Source organism: Bos indicus x Bos taurus, chromosome 12 (assembly GCF_003369695.1).
Source record: "Bos indicus x Bos taurus breed Angus x Brahman F1 hybrid chromosome 12, Bos_hybrid_MaternalHap_v2.0, whole genome shotgun sequence".
Lineage (NCBI taxonomy): Eukaryota > Metazoa > Chordata > Mammalia > Artiodactyla > Bovidae > Bos > Bos indicus x Bos taurus.
This window is the reverse complement of record NC_040087.1, coordinates 84,126,185-84,152,011: the sequence shown is the minus strand read 5'-3', so window position 1 is coordinate 84,152,011 and position 25,827 is coordinate 84,126,185. Positions and strand designations below refer to the sequence as shown.

The 25,827-nt window shown below is 47.9% G+C and overlaps 1 long non-coding RNA gene across 1 annotated transcript; it reads left to right on the top strand.

Moving 5' to 3' along the window:
- The first annotated feature begins 883 nt into the window (after positions 1 to 883).
- Positions 884 to 25,522, top strand: LOC113902556. The gene is made up of 2 exons (XR_003513862.1): positions 884 to 1,138; positions 23,219 to 25,522. It is a non-coding gene; the product is annotated as an uncharacterized LOC113902556 (long non-coding RNA).
- Positions 25,523 to 25,827: the final 305 nt, after the last annotated feature.

Here is a 25,827-nt window from a genome sequence, read left to right as displayed (position 1 = left end):
GATTGAATGCAGGAGGAGAAGGGGATGGCAGAGGACGAGATGGTTGGATGGCATCACCGACTCAATGGACATGAGTTTGAGTGAGCTCCGGGAGATGGTGAAGGACAGGGAAGCCTGTCATGCGATAGCCCACCTGGTCACAAAGAGTCATCCACAACTGAGCAAATGAACAACATCTTCTCATGTGCAACATCCTCCTGTGTCCATTGTCACCTTGGGAGGATCCACAGAGAAGCCCTCACTTGTCTTATGAAGGTATATTACTGCTAAATTCAAGAGGAAGAGAAGAAAAAGGGGAAATGAAGACATCCTCAGTTTAAAACTTAACTCTTCCCCTGAAACTGGGAACAAGTGTGTTGTTTATGTTGAAACTTCAGCCTGGCTTAGCTCACATGACACCATCTATCAAAATTCCTAGCTTGCAGAGTCATCCTGCCAGACTCAATTATGGAGTTAATTCCATCCTAACTGGAAACAGAGCTTTTGGTTCATTTCCTCTCCAACCTCTCTTGGGATGCGTTTGATACGATTCCAGGGCGTCCAAGTTCAGGCCAGTTTGGTTGGAATCAACGGGCGTTTTCTGTGGTGTAAACACACACACACATTCACACACACCACACACTCACACATGTGCTTGTGTGCTCTCCCAAAGCGCAGGTGTGCACACCCACACTCACGCACACACACACACGTACACGAAAGCCCTGGCTCCCCTCTCACATCTGGCCGCATGTTTTCGACAAGGTGCCCTCCTGCTCTTCCTCAACATTTGCAGGCCACGTTGTTGACCTCTGGCCTCTCTCCCAAGCTGTTTTCGTAGGTCACTGCCTTCATCCTCTCCCTCATTGCAAAAGTCCTGTTTCGATGAGCAGGGTCTGACAAGAACAGAACACCGTGTCTTCAGTGAACTCACCACAGACGTATTACAACACCGCTATCATCAGATCGCTTCCTCAGACAGAAGGAATTCCTGCCAGTTCTGATACGCAGTTGAGTTGTGGTTTAACTCCTTGTGCTGAGAACGCCACGGGGAGTCAGATGGAGCGGCCCTGTGTTCTCTCTACGCAGTGCAGGTAGAGAACACCTTTGCAGAGACAGAGACCATGTCACGCTGATATTCTCATTCATTCGCTTCAAGGTAATGCTGGCAAAGTTTTCTGCTTTTTGTTCAACTGGCTGTGTTTGGTAAAACTGTATAAAAGAATCATTTTTTGTAGGTGACAGTCACTGAAGATCATCAATTTATATGTCTTATCACTAAAGATAAGCTCCCATGGTTGGAAATGTCAGATAGAAGGAGAATATGGCTTTTGACTTTATTGTAAGACAATCAGCTTAAGCCTGCATGCTTCGCGCTAAGTCATTTCAGTCATGTCTGACTCTTTGCAACCCCATGGACTGTAGCCCGTCAGGCTCCTCTGTCCATGAGATTCTCTAGGCAAGGATACTGGAGTGGGTTGCCATGGCCTCCTCCAGGGGATCTTCCCAACCCAGGGATTGAACCCGAGTCTCCTTCGGCTCCAGCGTTACAGGTGGATTCTTTACCACTGAGCCACTAGGGAAGCCCAATCAGTTTAAGACAAAGCATACAACTTTAAAGTAAAAACTAAATTAATTTAAAATTAAAAACTATGGTCATTTTCAAAAATAAGAATATAAAAATACCCCAACTTTCTACACAAGAGCACTTACGTTTAATGACAACACAGATGTACTTTATTATTTATTTACTTGGCTGTACCATGTGGCATGTGGGATCTTAGTTCCTCCACCAAGCATTGAACCCAAGCCGCCTGCAGGGGAAGCGTGGAATCTTAACCACCGGATGGCCAGGGGAGTCCCAAGCATGTACTTCAGTAGAATATACAAAAGTACAGTATATATTTTGAGCAGAGAGTCACTTTTAGTGAGAGACCACTAGAAGTGGTCGAATTTAATTGTATCAGTTTAAATAAATAAGTTTGTATAAAGTTTAATTGTATCAGGTTCTTGAGATGGAAATAAAATATGACGATGTAGTCATACAAGGTAAAATACATTCCTGAACAGGAAAAGCTCTTTTGTGAGTTGTATGTTGTGTTACCATCAGAGACACAGAAAGAGAAATTAAATAAGAACCATTGAAAGAGCAGATGCATCGAACTATAATTTCATGGAGAAAACAGTAGTTTTGTCTGTCTTGTATGAACATGAACCATTTTGATTCTAAATGTCACTCCATCCCCAGATCTCGTGTGAGCTTGTCTTATAAACTGGGAAAGTGCATAAGCTTTTTAGCCCCTACTTTTTAGGTAAAGGGTTGCTCACAAGGTCAAGTTATCTGAGGCTACACCAGAGCTCAGAGTTGGTTGTTGAGAGGGGTCAGTGGCTACAGGACACACTTCAGGGCTCCTCCAGGACAGAGGGCAGCAGAGCCTCAGCTTCTAGGCTGCGGGGAGGAGACCTTGGCTGCATCTCCGTCATTGCTCTTCTGAGAGGGGAGGTCACGTTGTCGCTTAGCTGGGGTCACATCCCCACGTCTCGGGGCTCCAGGCAGGGTGCTGAAAGTTGTGGACCTCGGGTTCTGACTCCTGGTGTTCGAGTTCTTCTTAGTTTTATGACTTGGGCTGGGTTATTAAGCCTGAGAATTGCTTTCCTCCGGTTGGAATCATGACAACCTCTTCTCTGTAGAGCTGATGAAGGTGAAAGAGAGTGTTAGTCGCTCAGTCGCATCCAACTCTTTGCAACTCCATGGACTGTAGCCCACCAGGCTCCTCCGTCCATGGGATTCTCCAGGCAAGAATACCGGAGCGGGTTGCCATGCCCTTCTCCAGGGGGTCTTCCCTATCCAGGGATCGAACCAGGGTCTCCGGCCTTGCAGGCAGATGTGGGAGTTAAATTAGCCAGTTCCTGCAAAGTGCTCAGCAGCGAGCCCGTCGCCTGTGGAGACATTGGTCAGTGTTCTCTGGGGACACAGCCGCCACTGAATCACTTTCTGCGCTGGGACCTTTAACCCTGTATCTCAGGCCTCTGGCAATAAGGAAACACTTCGTTTCCGGCTTGGGAGCGAAAACCATGACTCCAACTTTATGACAGGAAATACAATCCAAACAGTATTTTTGTTTCCCCAGGCTCAAGTTTCCTCCTTGAGATCACCAAGTGCCCTTTGCTGAGCCTCGGCGGGCACTTACGGCACTGATTCCCAGAGGCCGGACTGTCACAGGGCCCGGGGCACTTACAGCACTGATTCCCAGGGGCCAGACTGTCACAGGGCCCGGGCACTTACGGCACTGATTCCCAGAGGCCGGACTGTCACAGGGCCCGGGCACTTACGGCACTGATTCCCAGGGGCCGGACTGTCACAGGGCCCTTCGGTTCTGGGAATGGGTATTTTCTGAATGTCAGAATTCTTGCACCTAAGTGACCCAAGTGGGGTCCCCAGACCTCAACTCCGTCACTTTCTCTCCAGGGGACACCTCCCTAATCAGGTCAGAGGGAGCGTGTGGACGTCAGAGCTCATGGCTCTCAGCACAGTGTCATACGTTTCAGAGTTGAAGGGCACGTTCAAAATTATTCTTCTGATCCCTTCAGTGTGCAGGGCATGAACCTAAGACTGGGCAAGCAGAGGTGGATGTGTGAGGCTTATTTCCCTGCAACCGGGCAGGGCTTAACTACTAGGCTCTGAACTTTAGTGGAACAGGACGGACTAACCAGTTCTTCCCCACAGAGCTGGTCATTGCATCTTGGTAGATGTGCGCTGGTCGTGAGCGTGGACAGCCACTGAGCAGGAAAGGGTGAGGGCACCTTCCCTCTCTGTGCCACTGATCAAATAACAAATAAAACTGCGTGGGCACTGCAGGGTCTCCTCAAGCTGCTAGCATCTTACACATCTCTGCAGTGTGTCCGACCCCCGCAGGGCTGGGATGGACCATCGCTGCTCCATCCCATGGACGGAGAAGCCTGCAGGCTACAGTCCATGGGGTCTCTGGACACGATTTCATACCCACTTCTGCCTTTTGAAGAGTCTGGCTTCCAGTCATCCAGAGCCCCATCTGCATGTGGCATGAACTTTCTTCCAGGAGTGGAAACAACTTCCCCGAGACCGGCTGTCCCAGAGCCTTGGGGACCCAGCCTGGCCCCTGGGCTCAGCCCTTTGGCTTCTGTCGGGGCTAATGCTTCCATGGTGCTCAGACCTGGCAGGCAGCCAGGAGAGGAAATGTGCAACCTGGGTGAAGAGCGGGCGCTCAGATGTTTCACCTCCTCCTCTCCTCAGTACTTTAAGGAAGTATTCATTTCCTCTCTTTTTTAAACTTCCTCTGGGAATGTTAAAAATGGAAGACTTTATTTGAGCTTATCTGAATTTGTTGTTACCTGCAAATCCAAACCTCCGTTTACCTGCTCACAATGCACTTGTCATCTGTGTCAGGAAGATTTTTACAGCTTGGATAAAATTGCCAAAATCAGGGAAGCGAGCCTATGTTCATACATACTCCTGTAAAGAGATTTTTTGGTTGCTGTCACAAGTCCTTAAATGTTTATTGGATAAATGAATGAATGACCCTTATAGCCACACCACTGCTATGACTTGAGACAGACTCCATCCACATTCTGAATGTTTATTTCAAATATCTATCTGCTGAGAACTTTTCTCTAAATAACATTTATATCTTGCAATAATTTTAGATTTTCAGAAAAGTTGCATGCATTTCGCAGAGAACTTTCCTAGTGTTAATGTTTTATGTAACCAAGTTGCATTGAAATTAACATTTCTGTAATGCTTTTAACTACAGACTTTATTCAGATTTCACCATTCTTCAAACCAATGTTCCTTTTCTCTTCCAGGATTTAATTCAGGATACCATATCATATTTAGAAGTGGTTGGAGACATTTCTTCTCCCTCATAAAATTAAACAAGCCAAACTTCCCCTAAGAAAATAACAACTGATAAAATTTATTGGGAGGTGGAAGGATTATTCTAGAAAGGGCCAGATAGTACAGAGAATCCCATGGATGGAGAAGCCTGCAGGCTACAGTCCATGGGGTCACAAAGAGTCGGACTCGACTGAGCAACTTCACCTTCACTTTTCACTTTCACCTTTGCAAAAGTAGCCACAGACAACGATTAAACAAGTGAGCACAGCTGTGTTCCAATAAAACTTTATTTGCAAAACACGAGGTGGTCATATTTGAGTCTTAGGCAATAGTTTTCCAACCTCTGATTTTATTGAGCCGTGATTTAACATCAAACTTGGTGTAATAGTCACTCCCTTCTTTCATTGTTACCAAAGCATGTGGAGTTCTCCTATGCCCTGGAGTGAGCTACATAGAGCCCCTTCTCCTCTTTTCTAGACTGAAGGTGGCAGAATTCTCTTGACTAAAGATATCTCTGTCTACTTTAACCTACAGTCAGAAATCCTCTACTGTAACACTCAGAGAACAGTCACTATACAAATTTAAATTGCCAGTTAATGATCATCATCTTCCAATAGGGGTTGTATTAATATCCGCTTGGCTGAAGGGGAGAGGCTTTTGAAAACTGGTGAATCTTGTCAATCAATTCCACTTAACTGAAATTTATTTTTGTAAGATGCATTCACCTTTCATGTAGCTATGTTTGGAGATTACTTCTTTGAAAAGTGAGCTATTCATTCTGAGTTGTTAATCTTTTTTTTTGAACGTATATTTTATTCTTTGGAGCATTTTTAGGTTCATGCAGGAACTGAGCGAGAGGTGCAGAGTGTCCCCATGAGCCCCTTGCTCCCACCACTGCCCCCAGCTTCCCTCACTGGGTCATCCTGACTGGTCCATGGGGCCCAGATGTTGATCAAACAGTATCCTGGGTGTGTCTGTGAGGATGCTTTGAATGGGATTAGCACTTGCATTGGTAACTAAGTAAGGCCGATTGCTCTCCCCAGTGTAGGCGTGGGCCTCACCCAGTCAGTTGAAGACCTGAAGAGAAGAAAGGCTGACCCTCCCCAAATAAGAGAGAACTCCTCCCCACTAACTGGCTCTCCTCTGGGACACTGGCTTTCCCTGAGCTCAGGCAGTGGTTTTTAATTTTAATGAAGTCCACCCGATGCACTGCGTCTTTCCTGGATTGTGTTTTTAGTGATGTTGTCACCAAATCCAAACTTATTTCGATTTGCTCCTGGGCTATCTTCTGGGAGTGTATGGCTTTGCATTTTGTGCTTAGTTCTGCCACCTATTCTGAGTTAATTTTTGTGAAGTTTGTAGGGTCTGTGTCTGGCTTTATTTTTTTGCATGTGGATGTCCAGTTGCTTCAGGATGTTCCTTTGTTGCAGAGTCTGTCTTTTCTCCATTGATTTACCTTGGTTCTTTTTTCAAAAATCATTTTTCTTTATTTGTGTGGGTCTATTTCTAGGTTATCTGTTCTATTTCATTGATCTGTTTTGTCTGTTCTTCTGCCAATCCTATACCGTTGTAATTATTCTACTTCTATAGTAAGTGCTGACGTTTGGTACATTAGTACTCTGACTTTTTTCTTCTTAAATACTGGGATGCTATTCTGGGTTTATTAACCTTTTAAAGTTTTGAAAGATTTTCAGGTGTGGATTCTTTACAACTATCTCTCTTTTTGTGTATGTAGGTAAAAATACATAGGATTTTTAATTAATACATATAAATTTCTTGGAAATCATTCCTTGTTTTCTAGGCCCTGAGCCCTCCAGCTATGTTGAGCTTCCTGGGAATACACCTAGAGCTTGATTTTATTTCATTTTTTCTGTCAGGGAAGCATGTGCCCAGTGCTGTTTTTGGTTATTTTTAAAAAAAGTTTCTGAAAGCTTTTAATGCTTCAGCTATCATCTGTAGAAGCCACAGTCTGAGGTGTAGAGAGTCCTTTACATAGCTGTGGAAAATGAATTTCCCAGAGTTACAAGGTGTGGTTTTTGGCATGTTCAGTAAAAAAGAAACGAACAAGAGTAAAAAGGAATTTCTAAGAACATTCCTTTACCTGTGAGTAATCTTGTTTTATTTCCTGCTTGATCTCCCTAAAAGGAATTAATCCTCCCGGGAACACCCCGAGGTTTCATGAGACCCCAAGGAAATTGTAGTTTACGACAGAGCTAAAAACCCTTGGTGAATGTTGCTGTCACAGAAGGAGGAGTGGACAGCTTCAGTCTGCGACTGCACAGGGCTTGCTGTCTCCTTCTCCTGCCTTTTGGGGAGTTTTCTGGGCCCACGAATGTGACTGGGGAATCAGGCAGACTAGATAACGACATTGCTAGTGGTTTAGCATGGCCTTCTCTGGAGTAGAGTTTGGTAGAGTGACTGGTACCATCATTATTAGGAAATTGGAGATTGTCCACTTTGAAATTTGTATTTTATTTTAAATCAGTGATTTTTAGCCTTTTTTTTTTTTTTCAAGCAGTTTGGGAATCTCCTGGCAGTATATAGATTGAGTCCTTGGAAAAATACTGTTACACAAAGCTTTGCTTATAATTTTTAAGAGATACAAAGATGTTCTGCATCTCAGAATGAGAACTTATCTTTTAAAATCTCATTTTTGAACTTACTTTTTGTAAGGTATATACCAGGTGTTGGAGAAGGAAACGGCAGCCCACTCCAGTGTTCCTGCCTGGGAAATCCCATGGACAGAGGAGCCTGGCGGGCTACAGTCCATGGGGTCGCGAAAGAGTTGGATGCGATTGAAGGGCAGAGCACGTACCACGCTTGCCATATAACTTCTTCTAACTCACGTTTCCTGGAAGCATGCTCTGTTTACTGTAACAATTTTGTTTCAACGCTATAAACCAAGAGTGAGTCAACTGTGGCCCCCGGCTCTGATACGGGCACCCACCTGTGCTTGTAAATAAAGTTTTATTGGGACGTGGTGGGCACCCACCTGTGCTTGTAAATAAAGTTTTATTGGGACGTGGCCCTGACCGTTTGTGTATGCCTTGTCTACTGCCGCTTTCCTGCTACAAAACAAAGTGAATAGTTGAGAATGAGGTCGCACAGCCTGAAGAACGGAAATATTTACTATCTGGACCTTCTTGGAGAAAACTAGCTGACTCATGCTATCAAGAGTGAAATTTGGGACGGTGCAATGTATGGCTTTTTATTTGATTCATGTCAATAATAAATTATGTTTGAAACATTCTCCAGATCACACGAGCTTGATATTCATGTAGCAGGATGCTTAATGAGACTTGCCCTGTTATCTCAGAATCTGGGCCAAGCCTGCAAGCTGAGACAACGATTGCTCACCTCCCAGGCTGAGAACAACAACCCCTCACCCCCGCCTCACCGGAGACCCTCAGTGGTTCCACTCAACCTTGCCCATCGGGTTCATCTCTGCACTCCCTGCCCTCGAACACACTGTTGAGAAAACAAATGAGTCAGTTCTAAAGGTTGCCATTACTCCATGTTAATGGGGTATCATGTATGTTTACCTTTTTCACTGGCCTGCCAAGAGAATCCAGGAAGAGTCTGTCTCATAGCACCCAGCTCTCACTCTTAGCCATTGTAGCTGCTTCTACTTCTTGTATAAAAAGTAGGAACTCGGGAGAAATGGAAGGCGGTTTTGAGAGTTGCATTCACTCATTTCTGCAGCCAGCATCCCGTTGGGCGGCTTCCCCACGCACTGCTCTGAACGTGGCCCAGAAGTAGAAAGACAAATCAGTGTGGTGGTCTTGCAGCTGATCGCCAAGCCTGGACCTCAGGTCCTGCCTGTGAGCCGGCCACCCTGGGCGCCATTGTTTCTGCTGACCCAGCATTAGGATGGGGGCAGCGCCACAGTCTGGATTTGCTCCAGTCAACTGAGGAAGGAAAGTCCAAACTTAAAAGTTCTGTGCATTGGGATCCACTCATCTCTTTCAGAATCAGTTCACCAGAGTGTAAAGACAGAATCTGAAGGAACAAGGCCAGGTGAGAAGTGACTCTGCCTTGTGGATCAGTTTGCATCTTTATGGTGGGAGAGGATGGGGAATGCAGAAGCCATCCCCCACCCTCACTTTCCCCAATGCAACATGTCTGCCGGAGGATCCACCCTGCAGAGCCCTGGGTCTGACCTGTAGGGAGCATGCTGGGGATCCCAGGAGCATCAGATGGCACTCACCTGCTGGGAAGAGTGCTCCAAGGACGTGCCCTCCCCAGCCTCTCCTTCTAGCACTTTGTAAGAGCCCCGGAGCCCCTCGCTCTGACCCTTCATGTGGCTCAGGCAGCACTAGGGGCGCTGGGCAGGATGGCACAACCTCTCACTCCTCCTGGAAGGAGGAAGGGATGCTGTCAGAGCCGCATCTGCAAACTGCAAGAGGCGGAGGGTTTGGCTTAATGCTCCGAGGTAGTGTATGCACTGGCTTCCGGACATGTGCTGATGGCTCCAGCCATCTGCTGGATGGACGTCTGGCCAACGCCCAAACACACGTGCCAAATGGCCTCAGGGGCACCCGCCTAAGCTAGACTGTGGGTCCCTGGGAAAACGCTCTGTGCCCGGCGGGGCTGACCTCTCCACGGAAACAGCGACGTGGGGCCGCTTCCCCTGCAGAAGGTGGGAGAGTTCCCACACTGAGCGGTGCTGAGATGCTGGAGGTCTGTTTTTATGTTAAATTCTGTAAACGGAATCACAGACGTAGAGAACAGACTGATGGTTGCCAAAGGGGAGGGTTTTGGGGGAGGCGTGGAGGGGGAGGTTGGGGTTCCGCAGATGTAAGGTTTTGCATGTAGAAGGGATAAAGAAGGTCCCTCTGTAGAGCACAGGGAATTATATTCAGTGTCCTGTATAAGGGAAGCTGCCCAGTCGTGTGCGACTCTGCGACCCCATGGACTGTAGCCTACCGGTCAACTCCGTCCACGGAATTTTCCAGGCAACAGTACAGGAGTGCGTTGCCATTTCCTTCTCCAGGGGATCTTCCCGACCCAGGGATCGGATCGAATCCAGGTCTCCTGCATTGCAGGCAGACACTTTACCATCTGAGCCACCAGGGAAGCCATCCTATATAAACCATATGGAAAAAATATTTTTAAAAGGAATATATAACTGAGTGACTTCATTATGCAGCGGGAATTAATACAACATTATAAATCACCTGCACTTCAGTAGAGTTTTTGAAAAAGTAGTACGTCATTTATTTGCAACACCACCATCAGAACCCCTGAGATAGGCAGACATTCCTTTATCTGCCTGTGAACAGTGCCTTTCCTTTCCTGCTTACGATGGAGCATGCCTGACACTGCTTGTCACCTGGCACCCACTTCACGCCACTGCCCTTCCCTCCTCCGCCCTCCCAACCCACGTCCAAGGGCGGGTGTGGCCGCCAGCATCGAATTTCACACCCTTCAGGTCTCCATGGGAAGAGGCTGACCTTTCCTTTCACAGGGAAACGCGGGATCATCTCAAGAGTTTTGAGAGCAGCAAGATTGTGTATTAAGAATTGCTCATTGGAAACGGGAACGAGAATTTCAAACGCTCTCCACACACCTCTTCTTAAAAACGGGACAGGGAAGTCACGAATTTGGTAGAACATGCATCTCCAACAGGGCAATGTGGTTCCCAGGAGGTGAAAACTGATCCTCGATGGACAGAAAGCCCCTGAGATATGACCGCAGTCTGTGGGCCTTCAAATGACCACAGTACCACCACGTGCAGCGTATCTGTGACCAGAACAGGTCACAGGGAGCGGTTAGGAAGGACACGTCTAAAAACTCCTTCAGGGGTGGACAAGAAGATGTTTGAGGGACACCCATGCAGAGAGGAAATATTGCAGCAAGAATGAAGTCTGCAGGCAAAGTCACAGAAACAGGCTAACCAGGGACCGAGAGACTGAATGGTTTATATAACACTCCTGGGAGACCTGCTCCCGTGACCAGGTTTGATTCCTGGCAGGGAACTAAGATCCTGCATGCTCTGCCATGAGGACAAAAAAAAAAAAAAAAAAAAGATGTTGCCTACTTTCTTCAAACTGAGGGTTTGGGCCAACCCTGCCTCTAGGAAGTCTCTCAGTGCCGTTTGTCCAACAGTATTTGCTCACTTGGTGTCTCTGCATCATCTTTTGGTAATTCGTGTGATATTTCAAACTTTTTCATTATTATTACTGTATTTGTTTTGGCAATCTGTGATCAATGACCTTTGATGTTACGACTGCACCTTGCAGGCTACCCTGGTGGCTCAGCAGTAAAGAATCTACCGCAATGCAGGAGACGTAGGAGATGCAGGTTTGATCCCTGGGTTGGGAAGATCCCCTGGAAGAGGGCATGGCAACCCGCCCCAGTATTCTTGCTTGGAGAATCCCATGGACAGAGGAGCCTGGCGGGCTGCAGTCCACAGGGTCACAAAGAATCGGACACGAAGCAACTGAGCACGCATGTGCACTGCACTCTGCTGAAGCTCCGATGGTGTTAGCATTTCTAAGCAATGAAGTATTTTTTAATTAAAGTATGTACATGCTTTTTAGACATAATGCTATTGCACACCTCCTAGGTGGCCATCCCTTGTAAATGGAGCTTTTATATGCACCAGGAAAGCAAAACATTTGTGTGATTCCCTCTATCGCGGTGTTTGTTTTACTGGGATGTTGGCTTCATTACAGTGGTCTGGAACTGAACACCTGCATCTGAAGGTATGCCTGCAGCTGGTTTGCAAGGCTGGGGAACACCATTTTCTCAGACTCAACCCCAGAGAAGACACACACGGGATGATATCCCTGGTGACACAGTGTTCGGCGCAGAGCTTGTAGTGCTAGGAGAGGAAGGAACTTTCCCCTGAGAAGGTCCCCCTAGGGTAAGTCCGCAAGTTGCTTAAGTGAGACGGCCTGGCTGCAGAGGACGGTGCTCACCAGGGCCTCGAGTCCAGGCTGTCCGGGCTCCACTGGCACGGTGGGACAGCGGTGCCCCGCATCCTCCGGGCCCCGTCCGCCTCCTCCTGGTCACGGCCACTTCTGAGGCCCCTGGCCTGCCTATTGCTGGCCTGTCCTGATGGCCAGGCTGTGTCCCACCAGCGTCCGAATTCAGGGCTCGCTTTCAGAGCCGAGTATGGAAGCAACTCCTTCTTTTCCTCACCATACCTTTTACATGCAATGTGTAGTTGATCTAATTTCTTAGTTTCCTATAGTTCTCCATCTCTAGGAACTTTGGGAAAATTTGCCCGAGTCTTGTTTGGGGGAATATTTGAAGAGTCTCACCTGCTGTCCTCCTGTTTCCCTGAGGTGTCAGGACACACCTCCCCTGGGATACCTTCCACTCGCTGGACCTTTAGAGGCTGCAAATAAACTGTACTGCTTTCTGTGGCAAAAACTCTAACTTTAGCCATTTTCCATTTCATGCTTTGTAGAGCTTCCCTGGTGGTTCAGATGGTCAAAAATCTGCCTGCAATGTGGGAGAGCTGAGTTGATCCCTGGGTCGGGAAGATCCCCTGGAGAAGGGCATGGCAACCCACTCCAGTATTCTTGCCTGGAGAATCCCACAGACAGAGCAGCCTGGCAGACCTCATGGAGGACCTTATTGCCAGGAGGACCCTTCCTGAACCTTCCTGGTGCCTACAAATACATATCCAGTCTCTTGTCACAATCAATATTCTTGGAAATAAGGAAAATTTATAGTTCTTAATACGCTGATTTTCTCCACAAATTTATTGACCATGTCAAATGAAGTTGAGCAAAACATGCTACATCAGAAAATTGTTTTTAATGTCTTTGTGCAATCTTCCTTTAAAAACAAAATGGGAGCATTTTAGTGCTGAAGCATTTTGCAAGTTGCCAGGCGCCGGATTGTATTTTGGTGTGTCACAGCAGAGGTTGTGACAGAACCATTGTCTTCTGAGGCAATCGTTTTCCATGGAGAACAGACAGCCTGGAAATGCTGGAAATTAGGGATCTTCTCATCTTTTGACCTAAAGGGTTGATCCAGACTCATTTATGGAGTTAAGGTGTGGAGTAAACGATGTTCAGGAAGGTTCAGCTTGGTAGCAATTACATAAGCAAAATCTCTGGAACAAAACAAGCAAATACAAACATTGCTTTGGCGTGTGTGGGCCCCGATTGCACAACTCGACGCCTTGAGCTGACCCTGTAATTAGTCATGATGGTTCCTGACGTGGACGTACCTGCATGGGGGCGGGGGAGACACGGTTACACCAACAAAAACATTCTCATTTTTGCATGACCTGACGTGGCCTCCTTTCTCCCAAAGGGGAGCTCGTTTGGACAAATGATGTTCGCCACGGGCAGATTCTGAACTGGCAAATGCAGGGAAACTAACAAAAAAGCAGCAATCAATGGAGAAAGAAAGTCCAAATCAATTCCACAATATGAAGAGGTGAGAAGAGGCAGGGGCCGTCTGTGTGAAAAGCAATGAACTGGGAGAAAAACGTGGGACTCGGGCCTCTCTCCTCCACCTCAGTCAGACTGCGTGTCCCTCTTGAAAATGACAAGAGCCCTGGAAACGCAGACGTCAAATTCAGCAAATAGGTACCCTGTGTTTCTTCCGAACAGCACAGACTTTCTGTTAGAATGGGAATCAATCTATGAAAAGAAATCAATCTGTCAATATGTTCCTGTTTTTCTCCACCAGCAAGGAACTCAGCTCATTTTGAAAAGCCAAAAGGAACACAGGCTGCCTCTTAGAATGAATGCCCCAGGGAAGCTCAGCGTTTGGAGGTCAGATGTTCTTAGGAGATCAGGAGAGCTCCTCAGTCTGCCTGGCTGTGGGGAGGTGGAGAAAGCAAGCCTGGGTGATGCTATGAGGTTCCTCCACTCACTGTGGAGGGCGGGGCGGGCAGAGGAATCCACAGGGCCCCATTGGTGAAAGCAGAAGTATTAGTCGCTCAGTCGTGTCCGGATCTTTGCAACCCCACGAACCGCAGCCCGCCAGGCTCCACTGTCCGTGGAATTCTCCAGGCAAGAATACTGGAGTGGTTGCCGTCTCCTTCTCCAGGGGGTCTTCCCAACACAGGGATAGAACTCGCATCTGCCACTTGACACTGGGGAAGCCCAGAAACAGGATGAGGTGTGCTAACTCCCATGCAGGGTTTCACTGAGGGGAAAAAAAGTCTTCGTCTGTCTAGTGATTATAATTCTCTCTCCGGATGAGCCTCATTTCACCCTGGGCTTCTCATCTTGAAGGAAGGAAAAAAACAAGTTGTATTCAGCTATCAGGGATTCTTGCAGACCTGGTAGATTCCCTTGTTCAAAGCTCTTGGGTTTGTGTGAAAAAGCAAACAAACTCAGAAAGCAAAACCCTAAAGCTTCTAACAAATTAGAAATATACAGTCAATGAGGGACAATATTTATCTTTTGGGGAAGACCTTTAAATAAAGACTCAGAGGGGGGAAAAAAAAAAAAAACTAAAGAAAAATAATCATTTGGTGTATTTCCCCAACATATTGGATTTTTGATTGTCAGTATATGCATTTTCACTTCCACCAAGACATCTGCATCCATCCTGCTTATTACCAGAGATTGAGCATCACCAGGCAAGACTGTTACTATGGCAAGCGCTTTTATCGGAAGAGGAATGTAAATGAGAGGAACTCACAAAATGTACGGCGAAAACAGGAAGGCAGAGAAAAAAAAAATCTTCCTTCTTGGGCCTAAGCATTTTAAAGGAGATGGTGACCATGAAATATTTAACAATTACCTATTTAGGTAAGCAACCTCATTGTAAGAACTGTAGGAGGCACCAAGGCAAACACGGGAGGTTTCCTGATCTCAAGGACCTCGCATTCTGGTTGGGGAATCCTGCCATAATCAGCACAGATGGATGATCCCCTCGATGTGATACACACGTGGTGAACTGAGAAAGAAGCTAGAAAACAGGTGCGTTGGGAGCCCAGGTAAGGGAGATACGATGGGCGAAGTTTGATCAAGAAAGATCTCTTCTGGGAAAGGGTGTGTAGACCTTGTTTTTAAAGGGCAGATAATGTCGGGATGGATCAGAGACAGTTAAGCATTACGGAAAAGTTCAAATATATATTCGACGGTTTAAGGGGTTGACTAAAATAGGGAAGAAGTAAAGGGAAAAGCTGGAATCCAGATGAAAAAGGTAAATGCATCTCAGTTCTGGGGGGATTGCTTTTGAAAGGCTAAGGAATTCGGACGATACCCTGTAGGGAAGGTTAGGGGCTGTAGGTTTCTGACCGGTCCTGGCTTCCCGCTTCTTTGTAAATAGGGACAGGTGTTGAATGACAGGTCCCCCGGTCCACCTTCCCCCGCTGGGGTCGGGCTGGGGGCGTGGATGAAGTCCTCATTCAGCAGTTCGCCCGCTCACCATCCAGCTTTGTTCTCATTCCTGTTCTGAGCTTGGCAAACACTCCCTGAAGTGTATTGTACTGTTTCCAGGCTACCCCTCACGTAGCACAGCCTCTGCAGAGTGTCGGCTCTCTGCCAACCAGCCCCGATCTGTTCCTGAATCAACATTGAGTGTCTGCAGCCATATCTCCCAGCAGCTCGCCAGCCCCCTGCAGGAACCCACCGGTTTCTAGGGGGTGCTGACTGCGTCCATGCCCTCTCACCGTCGTGGGCAGGGCTGGGCGTCAGAGGGAATGGCTTGCACCCTCCACGTACTCTTGGCCTGCCTTCAGATAGTCTTCTGGTTGCTTCCGAATTGCGGACTCACATTTCCAAGCGCTAGAAAAGTCCAGTCTCCATCACCCCTCCCGAGCTGGCAGGCTGGATGCTCAGACCTGGTGGATACTCTGTCTTCACCAGGAATCTCAGCTCAGCTTTTCCATACCCAGTCTACCTCCTAGCTAACCAGGCAGGGGCAAGGAACATGATCTAGAAAGCAATGCACTAGGGTATTAAACCTGCTATTGTGTGAAATGCATTAAAAGAACAAAGAGTGTTAGGAAGAAAGCTAGTGAAAGAGGCTCAGTGTCCATGCGGTGGAGATATCTGGGTTCTGGAAGTGATAGGTGTTCTTAGCCTCTGTCGGGTCTGACTCTTTGAGACCCTAAGGACTGTAGCCCACCAGGCTCCTCTGTCTGCAGGATTCTCTAGGCAAGAATACAGGCGTGGGTTGCCATTTTCAAGTGGTACTAGACGGGAAAGGAAGGGATAGATATGAGATTTGTTGTTTCTGTTCAGTTGCTCAGTTGTGTCCGACTCTGTGACCCTTTGGACCACAGCATGCCAGGCTCCCCTGTCCTTCACTGAGATAGATAAATAGGAAAAAAATGGACCAGACACGGCGACTCCTCGGCCCGAAGGAACAAACAGGACGGAGTCCAAGGCGACTGAAGAGCTTCTGGTGTGGACGATGGAGAGGAGGCAGGTGCCATTAACAGAAATGAGGAAACAGGAGGGACATTTACCATCCCCACCCCGGGCTGGGTGGGTTGAATTTAAATGCTCAAGTAAAAATGGAACTCTTCCTCAGTGTCTTAGAGGGGGAAATGGTGCTACTGGGTGAATTTGTTAGTGAAGGGGGAAAAAAAAAAGGAACAAACTGGTAAGAGATGCAGGAATTAGCTCAGGGAAATGTTCATGTTTAAGAAGAAGTTTGAGGGGGGAAGAGGAAGAAAAGTCAATAAAGAGATAGAGAAGTGAGAGCCAAAGAGGTCGCGGTTGAGCCAAAGTAACTCAGGGTCACAGAAGTCAGGCAGCCCCAGATTTCAGAAGAAATAGACCAGTCATGTCACACGCTCTTAAGAAGTCATGGTGAGCGGGGAATAGCCCGGACTGGGAGAGAGGAGTTCACGCACGTTCACTGGTGCAGTGCACCCGTCCTGGTGGAGATGGAGCAGACGCCGCCAGCCAGGGCGTCTGTAAGTATGAATAGTTCGAGAAGTTTACCCAGATCTGGATATGAATAAGCAGCGATCGTTGAGAAATTTGGCAGAGTCAAGAATGAGGGCTTCTGTTCAGTGTGGGCAAAGCAGAGACTGAGAAGATTCTGGATGAGGGGGGTCATTGTTTAGAAAAGAGGAGGAAGGTATTTTATGCTCATTTAGAAGAGCATAAAATGTAAAGTACTTTTGTACAAAATTTGTGCAACTGTAAAGCTGAGCGCTGAAGAACTGATGCTTTTGAACTGTGGGGTTGGAGAAGACTCTTGAGAGTCCCTTGGACTGCAAGGAGATCCAACCAGTCCATTCTGAAGGTGATCAGCCCTGGGATTTCTTTGGAAGGAATGATGCTAAAGCTGAAACTCCAGTACTTTGGCCACCTCATGCGAAGAGTTGACTCATTGGAAAAGACTCTGATGCTGGGAGGGATTGGGGGCAAGAGGAGAAGAGAACAACAGAGGATGAGATGGCTGGATGGCATCACCAACTTGATGGACGTGAGTCTGAGTGAACTCCAGGAGTTGGTGATGGACAGGGAGGCCTGGTGTGCTGCGATTCATGGGGTCACAAGGAGTAGGACATGACTGAGGTGCTGAACTGAACTGAACTGAAACGATGTAGAAAATAATAAACATTTTTTACCAAGAAACATCAATAGAAACCTATATAAATGGAAGGATCTGAATATTTTATCAGGGGAATCGTTAAAATATTTTTTTTTTCTTTTCTCCTTGTCTGTCTCTTTCTTTCTTATTTTTTAAGTTATGAAAATATGATAACATATTTATAGGAGACATAGAAAATACAGAACAAAATTAGGTATAGTTCCACTATATACTACAATTGCTTGTTTTAAGTAGATAAATTAAGATTTTTAGTTGGAATTTCAATATCAAATTCTCCAAAATTAATAGAATGCGTGTAGAGAGAAGTAGAATACAGTAGACCCGAAAGACATTATGAACCAATTCGACACAATTAAGATTTACACAATTTTCACACAACAGTAGGGTCCAAATTTCTATTCCAGTCCCCGTCAACTATGAACCAGGATACACTGGAGATGCTGGCACACTAAATCCAGAGACGTAACACCAGGTGCAGAGGTTTCATGGTGTAAAGGTGTTGAAGGAATTCTCTGATCACCGATCGGCACATTCAGCAAAGTCGCCTCTAGATCCCATGGCTCTTTTTCTTGCTCCTTTAGCAGCTCCACAGATTCCGTGCACAGAGTGTCTTGAAGAACACTTGAAGCTAGGCGCCATCTCCATTTTTATTTGTAGAATCTGACAGCCCTGCCTACTCTCCGCGCCTGAAAACTGTCCAGGAATGTCCCCTCTGTGGGCTTCCCAGGTGGTGCCGTGGTAGGGACTCTGCCTGCCAACGCAGGAGATTCAGAAGACTCGGGTGTAATCCCTGGGTCGGGAAGATTCCCCTGGAGGAGGGCACGGCAACCTCTCCAGTATCCTTGCCCGGAGAATCCCATGGACAGAGGAGCCTGGCGGGCTATAGTCCATGGGGTCGCACAGAGTCAGACATGTCTGAGCACACACGTGCATCCCCTTCCGTATCTTTATTTTGGTGCAAATCATCAGTACCCAGTTCAGGATTTATTTCCTTTTTCTGTTAGTGAAAGAGGTGTGGTAGGGTCTGGCTTCTTGCTGCCCAAAAGCCGCTAAACAGGCCAGGATGGTGGAAAGGACAGTCTGCTGTATTTCAGACGCTGGGAACTAGGGAGGGAGGGGGGCAGACATCTGTCTGAAGCCTGACTCCCCCTACCAGCCCCCAACTAGTGGGGCAGGAGCTTAGACGGAGTGCGGGAGAGGGGGGATCTACATCCAGAAACAGCACAGTCATCTCTGACAGTCGCCTTCAGGTTGGTCCTCGATGGTCTGATCAGCTCGTGCTGGTTGCTTTAGGTACAGCTAATCTTCAGTTCCAGGGCCCATTTCCCCCCATTTCTTTATGGCCAGTTCTCAGAGTGTGGCAGCTCGTGTCCTGGGTACGGTCTGGTCATCACGTAGTTATCCCGTCCACCTGGGGTTTCAGTATCTATAAGACAGCTCACACGATGTGGCTCAGAATATCATCTATAGTCCTGGAGAAAGAACTGAAGGTCCTTGACTATGGTTAATGAGTGCATTCTTAGTATTTGGTCTCCTTTGACTGTTTTCCTCTGTCTTCAAGGTTCTCAATTTTCTGCCGGGCCGTGGGGTTCTCGTCCCTGTCGGGTCCCACTCTGTCTCGTCCACATCGTCGATTCTTCTCTTAGGAAAGCGTTTTTGTGGACATCTCTTCTCTCCTTGGGCACCTCCACCTAAATGTGTCTGAGAACAAGCTTGTTACCTTGTCTCGGAAACAAGCTAATGCTTCACCCCTGGCCTCCCTACTCACGTCAGGGATGCTGCCTCCAGATTCGTGGTTGCAAGGGACAGAAACTCCTCGGGCCCAGCCGTGGTCAAACGGCAATCTACGGCCTCAGCCTCAGCGACGAACCTGCCTGAAGGGCGAAGGCGGTAGGGCCCAGGGCGGTGGAGCAGGGCTCAGACATGGTCAGCACCCTTCTTGTCCCTGCCCACCCTGTCGGACGGCCTTGTTCCCTCTGGGCATGCGGGTCCTAGAGGGCAGCCCGGGCTAGACTCTGGCTCTGCCAGTTCACAGTACGACCCAGCACCTAGTTACCGACCCTTCCTGAGGCTCCCTTTCTGCCTCTGCCAGCTCCACTCTGAATTTGGTTCTCGAGAAGCAGAGAGATTTGGATGCACTTGGTTGCCCGAGGGGATAGTCTCAGGAGAAAAGGAAGCAGGGAAGAAGCCGGACAGGCTGGGGCGATGATGTCGTCTCAGCTAGAGTCTGCACTCCCTCTGATTCCATGGGGAGCTCTGCAGAGAGAGGTGGTGTGCAAGGCTGGACCCCTTTGAGACAAGGACCCCGGAACCAGCCTGGGTGTCCCTGTGTTAGCTGGGTGCAGGTTGTCTTTGCAGGAGACAGAGCTGGGGAGGAATAACCTCCCGGGAACAGAGGCTCCAGCAGGGTCAAGGCCAGTGGAGTAGGAAGGGGTATCCTGGCAACTGGAAGCCTTGATGCTCAGCAGTGGAGGAGGCCAGGGCAGGACGCCAGCAGTGTTCACACTGCATGTGGAAGCAGGATCCGCCTTGTGGGTCTCAGTCACAGGAGGCGCATGCCTGCAGCGTGCTAAGGCGCTTCAGTCATGTCCGACTTTGTGCCACCCCATGGCCTGTAGCCCACCAGGCTCCTCTGTCCATGGGATTCTCTGGGCAAGAATATTGGAGTGGGCTGCTATACCCTCCTCCAGGGGACCTTCCTGACTCAGGGTTCAAACCAGAGTCTTCTATGGCTCCTGTATTGCAGGCAGATTCTTCACTGGTAAGTGACAAGGGGAGCCCCGTGAGAGATGCTTAAGTCATTATCTGGCATACAACAGGCACTCCATAAATGCTACATGATGATTAGAGCTACTTTTCCAGTTTTACTAGTAGCTCATGAGAGATACTGGGCTTCCCCCATGGCTCAGGTGGTAAAGAATCCGCCTGCCAATGCAGGAGACGAGGGAGACGTGGGCTGGATCTCTGAGTCGGGAAGATTGCCCTAGAGGGGGAAATGCAATCCACTCCAGTATTCTTGCCTGGGAAGTCCCATGGACAGAGGAGCCTGGAGGGCTACAGTCCATTGGGGCGCAAAGAGTTGGGCACGACTTAGTGATTGAGCACATGCATGAGAGATATGGAAAACAAAAAATATGTGTTTTGCCAGAGTTGATAAAACTTTTAGTTTTTGCTCAAGAATCTGTGGTCTGTGATCCATGGTTTTACCATTTTTTTGGTACCATTTCTGTAGTTCCAAATATTCAGCAAGGGTGACATGTTTGACTATCCTTTGACTGTTGGTTTTTAAACAGATTTTTGAGCATCAAATCCAAGGTCATCTTTGTTGTCAGTCAGGGTTACAGGAGGCTCCAAAGAAGCAGTTCTATCTGTTCTTACTCATTTCTTGGCAGCCTCTCCTTGGCTTTCTGTTCTGTGACAGTCCCAACCTACACAGATGTATTTTGCAAGCGGGATTTTGTGCTACACTGTATCAAGTGTATTATATTGCAGTCGTCATTCTAGACATACATCAGCTGCATTGCTTTCATCTGTAAATCTTGTAATTCCATCACAAAAGCAATCAAGTTGTCTATGGAATGATTAGTTCCCTACAAACACCTGGTGATTATGGCTCCTGCTTCTATTATCCACGGATGCTTTCTGATTTCCCCCTCTCCTTCCTCCATTATTTACTGGAGATTCAGGGTGTGCACAAATAATTCAGATTTATCATGTCTCACCGGTTATTTTATAACGTCATTAAGTAGGAAGATGGTACTGTACTTCACAGATGAAAAAGTTAAAACAAAGAAATGTGTGAATTGAAGTGCGAGGGTCCAACTGTAATTTTTATCTTAAAAGTCCTCAAGTTCCCTGGAATTGAAAATTTGGTTTTGATAGGAGTTCACCTTGCCCTTCATTTCCTGTGGGATCTCTCAAGCCTTTCTGACTTACTGGGGCTGCAGATGACTACCACCTTTTATCTGCCTAGAGAAAACCAAGGTTTATCATTGTAGCTTTTCCTAGTGCACCTACTAAATTTGCAGCCACAGTTTTTCTCTTTCTCCATCTCACAGTTATTTGGGAACACATCCAAATGCTGTAATTTACATGGTCACTGAGCCAGAATGGATCATTGTGCATGGAATACGGGTTGTTCAGTCGCTCAGCCATGTTCGACTCTTTGAGGCCCCATGGAGCACAGGTGGCCCTCAGTTCACGCTGGAAAGGCGACAGAGTCACAGTACAGGGAGGATGGCCCCTGGGCCGAGGGTGCTCCAGGCATGCGTATCCTCTCTTCCTCTGACAGATGATTAGACAGTTGCAGTTGGGATAAGAAGGGGAAATAAGAGGAAAGAACTGGGGTGGAAGCACCCAAAGTGTTTGGCTTGAGCGGGAAGTGGGGAGCAGTTGCTGTCTTCATGTTAAGATCCTGGAGTACCTTCCGTGTAAATGAGCTCTTTCCTGCTGAGGGCAGTAGAAATTGGTGTGGATGGTTAGGAACAGAGGATTGAGCTGTATAGCAAGCAAGGTTTTGAAATGTCAAATTTTGTTGTTTACTTGCTAAGTTATGTCTGATTCTTCATGACCCCACAAGTTGTAGCATGCCAGGCTTCCTTGCCTTTCACTATCTCCTGGATTTTGCTAAAACTCATGTCCATTGAGTTGGTGATGCCATCCAACCATCTCATCCTGTGTCACCCCCATCTCCTCCTGCCCTCAATCTTTCCCAGCATCAGAGTCTTCCAATGAGTCAGCTCTTCGCATCAGGTGGCCAAAGTATTGGCACTTCAGCTTCAGCATCAGTCCTTCCAATGAACACCCAGGACTGGTCTCTAGGATGGACTGGTTGGATCTCCTTGCAGTCCAAGGGACTCTCAAGAGTCTTCTCCAACACCACAGTTTAAAAGCATCAATTCTTTGGTGCTCAGCCTTCTTTAGGGTCCAGCTCTCACATCCTTACCACAATTTGAATGCATCAGTTATTCGGCGTTTAGCCTTCTTATGGTCCAGCTATCATATCCATACATGACTACTGGAAAAACCACAGCTTTGACTAGACGGACCTTTGTCGGCAAGTTTAGAGGCTAAAAATCAAATTTCAGTCAGAGAAATTCTAGAAAACTAAGGACACGGTTGCTTTTTGACTGCATTTTGTTGAAAGATGGAGAGAACAGGTTGGCTCTTCGGAAACTCCGCAGAGATTCTTAGACACTGGGGGCCTGGGGGACGTTACCTCACCCTGCTGGCAAAGGCAGCTCTTTGGTCAGTGGGATTGGATGGAAGGAGGCTCCACTCTTACAAAAAGACCAGGTCTTTTCTGCATCTAGGGAGTGGGTGGAGCACACTCTGGACCTGGTGTTTGCTGGCAAACAGAAGTTAAAAGGATGTTTAATCACGTTGTTTTTACATTTGGGGACAAGCAATTGTGGGAATCACAGAGTAGGCTTATAACTAGAATCGACATATTTGCATTGGATCTCATTTGCTTTTTTTCGTGTAATGATATCATTCAATTGATCTCTACATATTGATCAGAAACACGTGTTCACTTCATGAATAGAAGACGGAGAAGAGGTTCCCGAAGCAGCAGACTGGAGCGATGCCCTGAATAAATGCCTCGTTTACGGACACCAGTGTGGCTGTGTCCCCAACTCTGCCACCTGTGGGGGTTTATTGGTGCCCTAACAGCAACCGATGGGCCACATAAACACGTTGCATATTTATACAGAAGGCTCTGGATCAAACACGCTGCATTTGTGGGGTCAAACCTTTCCAGCTGCTGGCGCTCTACCGCCTATGCTCTGCCCGTGGTGCAAGCCATGGATAAAGTGCAACATATTTATTCTCAAAAACAAGACAGACTTACCCCAGTTTATTACATTTCAGCTACTACAAGCTCAAGATCATGAAGCCTAATGTTCCCGACTCACACTTTCCCACCCATGAGAGCAATGACCTTGTGCAGGTGAAGGTCATGCCCCCGGAGAAGGGCCGAGTGTAGACCTGTGTGAGTATACACAGGGGAGGCGGGCATGGGGGCCTTCCAGGGCTTGCAAACGGGGTCTCCTGCTCGAGGGTGAAACAGGGAGTGCGGCTGGAAACAGGAGGGCTGGTGTCTCTGGGGACCGGCAGCGGTGAGTTTGCTCTGCACCTGTCCTCTGGGCATCATGGGCTGTGTGGATGTGACGTCTGTGTGGAGGACGGGAAGCCAAGGTTGCCTCCCATCCACCTGCACGAATTAGCACAGCAGAGTGGAAACAGTGCACTCTGAAGCTGCACAGACCTGAATGTAGCTCCAGCTTTGCCTCTGTGTCGCTTCAGGGCTCTGCTGCCCTGAGCGGGGCGGTGCAGGGGCGATCCCTGGTTTCCTTCTGAGGGGCAGGGTGGCCGTGGTCACCTTGCCAGATCGCAAGCGCACTCCCCAGAGCAGCTGGCAGAGTGGCCATTCTAGAGATGGGAGTAGTCGTTACTTCCTTTATCACCGCGGTACATACATCAAGAAGCATGTGAGGTTTTCTGGGTCTTTTCTGCTTTGCGTTGACCTGTAATACTAAGTGCGGAATGAAGTAAGCCAGAAAGAGAAAAACAAATATTGTACATTAGCGCATATACTTGGAATCTAGAAAAATGATAAAGATGAACCCACACACGGAGCAGGAATGGAGATGCAGACACAGAGAGCGGATGTGTGACACAGAGGGGAAGGGGAGGGTGGGGCGGATCGGGAGAGCAGCGCCAAGTGTGAGTTTTCCTAAATGAAGAGAGCTTTGTGGAGTTAAGTTCGCAGTTCTTGTAAAACTATCTAATTGGTAGGCTATCCATCAGCTCTGATAACACAGGACCCCGAATCATAAATGAACAGGATTTTCACCATTTTTTTTCCTCACCATTTCAGTTCTTTGACCAAAGTCAAGAATGAAAGGGAGAAGATGCTTCCTTAGTGGAAGGCAAAGGGGGACATTTTAAGTAAGTACATCTATGTTATGAGGTCATGGATCAGGATCTGAAACCTTATCTGCTAATTTTTCCTTCCATTTCGTTTGCAAGGAAGAGAATGACTGTCATTATCTGATGGATGTTTACTGTTGCATAGAGGGTTCAGCTCGAAAGCCTTATTGTGACTTTGGGGTCATTTCAGTCCACAGAAATGTGCGTGTGAGGAACGGGAAGCAGAACTCAGCTGCCTTGGTTTCCGGCGGGTTTCCAGCTGATGTAGGGGGAGCTCCCTGAAACCAGTGCAGCCGGAGCCCAGGAACCCAGAAAGGGAGACGCTCCGTGCCTGCCCTTCCCTGCCCCGCACAGGACCCCCCGCAGCCGGCACCCAATGCCCTTCTGGCCACACTCTTGCTCCTACTGGCCTGGCCGCAAACAGGACCCTGGCGCTTTGTGAGTCCACCCGGCGGTTCTCTCTGTGAAGTTGCCACTAACACTGAACTAGGCCATCCTGAACCTTTGCTTCAGGGGAAACACAGCACTAGGAAGGTCCCGTGAGCCACTGGGTGCCACATTTTCACCAGCTGATGAGAGAGAGCCCTGCCTTGGAGGGAAGAAGTTTGTTTCACGTGTCCTACAAAGGGTTTTGATCGCAGAGGAATATGGATAAAGCTGGACATGAAGGATATGAGGGGCATCTGAGGAGACGAGAGTGAGATGGAGCAGGACCCTGTGGGGCTCCTGGGCACAAAAGACGTCTGTGTCCCCCGTTTCTTGATTACAGGAATTAGGCTTCATTCAGGCTCCATGACCTTCTCTGAGTTCCAACAGGAAGGTTCAAACAGCTGCCAATCAGGGAAGGGAGGGGGTGCCGAAACCAGGAAAGAGCAGTCAAGAAACAGTAGGGCAGCCTTGGAGCCGGGCCCTGGTTCCCCTCAAGGGATACACAGGAAGATATCTTGGAGCTTTCTGCAGATACTGAAACCCTCACTACACAGAAGTTAGCTGCTTTCTGCCCACAAACACGGAGGCCCTGGACGGCTCGGAACCAGAAAGTTGATGATGCTGACTCCACTCCCTCACTGCCAAGCCATCAGAAGAGTGTCCACGAGCTGATCACGCCCTCTTTTAACTAATACCATACAATTCTTCACTACCCCCTCCAGATGGGGTCAGAGTTTTGAAGGCATTAGCCCGCTGGGGCAAACCCCTTTCCCTGGCAAAGCAATAAAGCTATTCTTTTCTAGTTCACCCAGAGTTCAGCCTCTGAGAATTTATTCTGTCCTAGGTACAGAGGTCAGACTCAGCATCAAGAGCGTGGCGTTGCCTTAACTGAGATGCCATCTCCACTTGCTCCCATGGCCCAGCTTACGATGCTCTCGTCGGGACAATGACAGCTGAGTGGGAAATGGGATTGAGGTACAAGCATCAGGCGAGAAGGGGCTTTCCCGGTGACTCAGTGGTAGAGAATCCACCGGCAATGCAGGAGCCACAGGAGACGCGGGTTCGATCCCTGGGTCGGGAAGACCTGGAGGAGGAAATGACAACCCACTCCAGTGTTC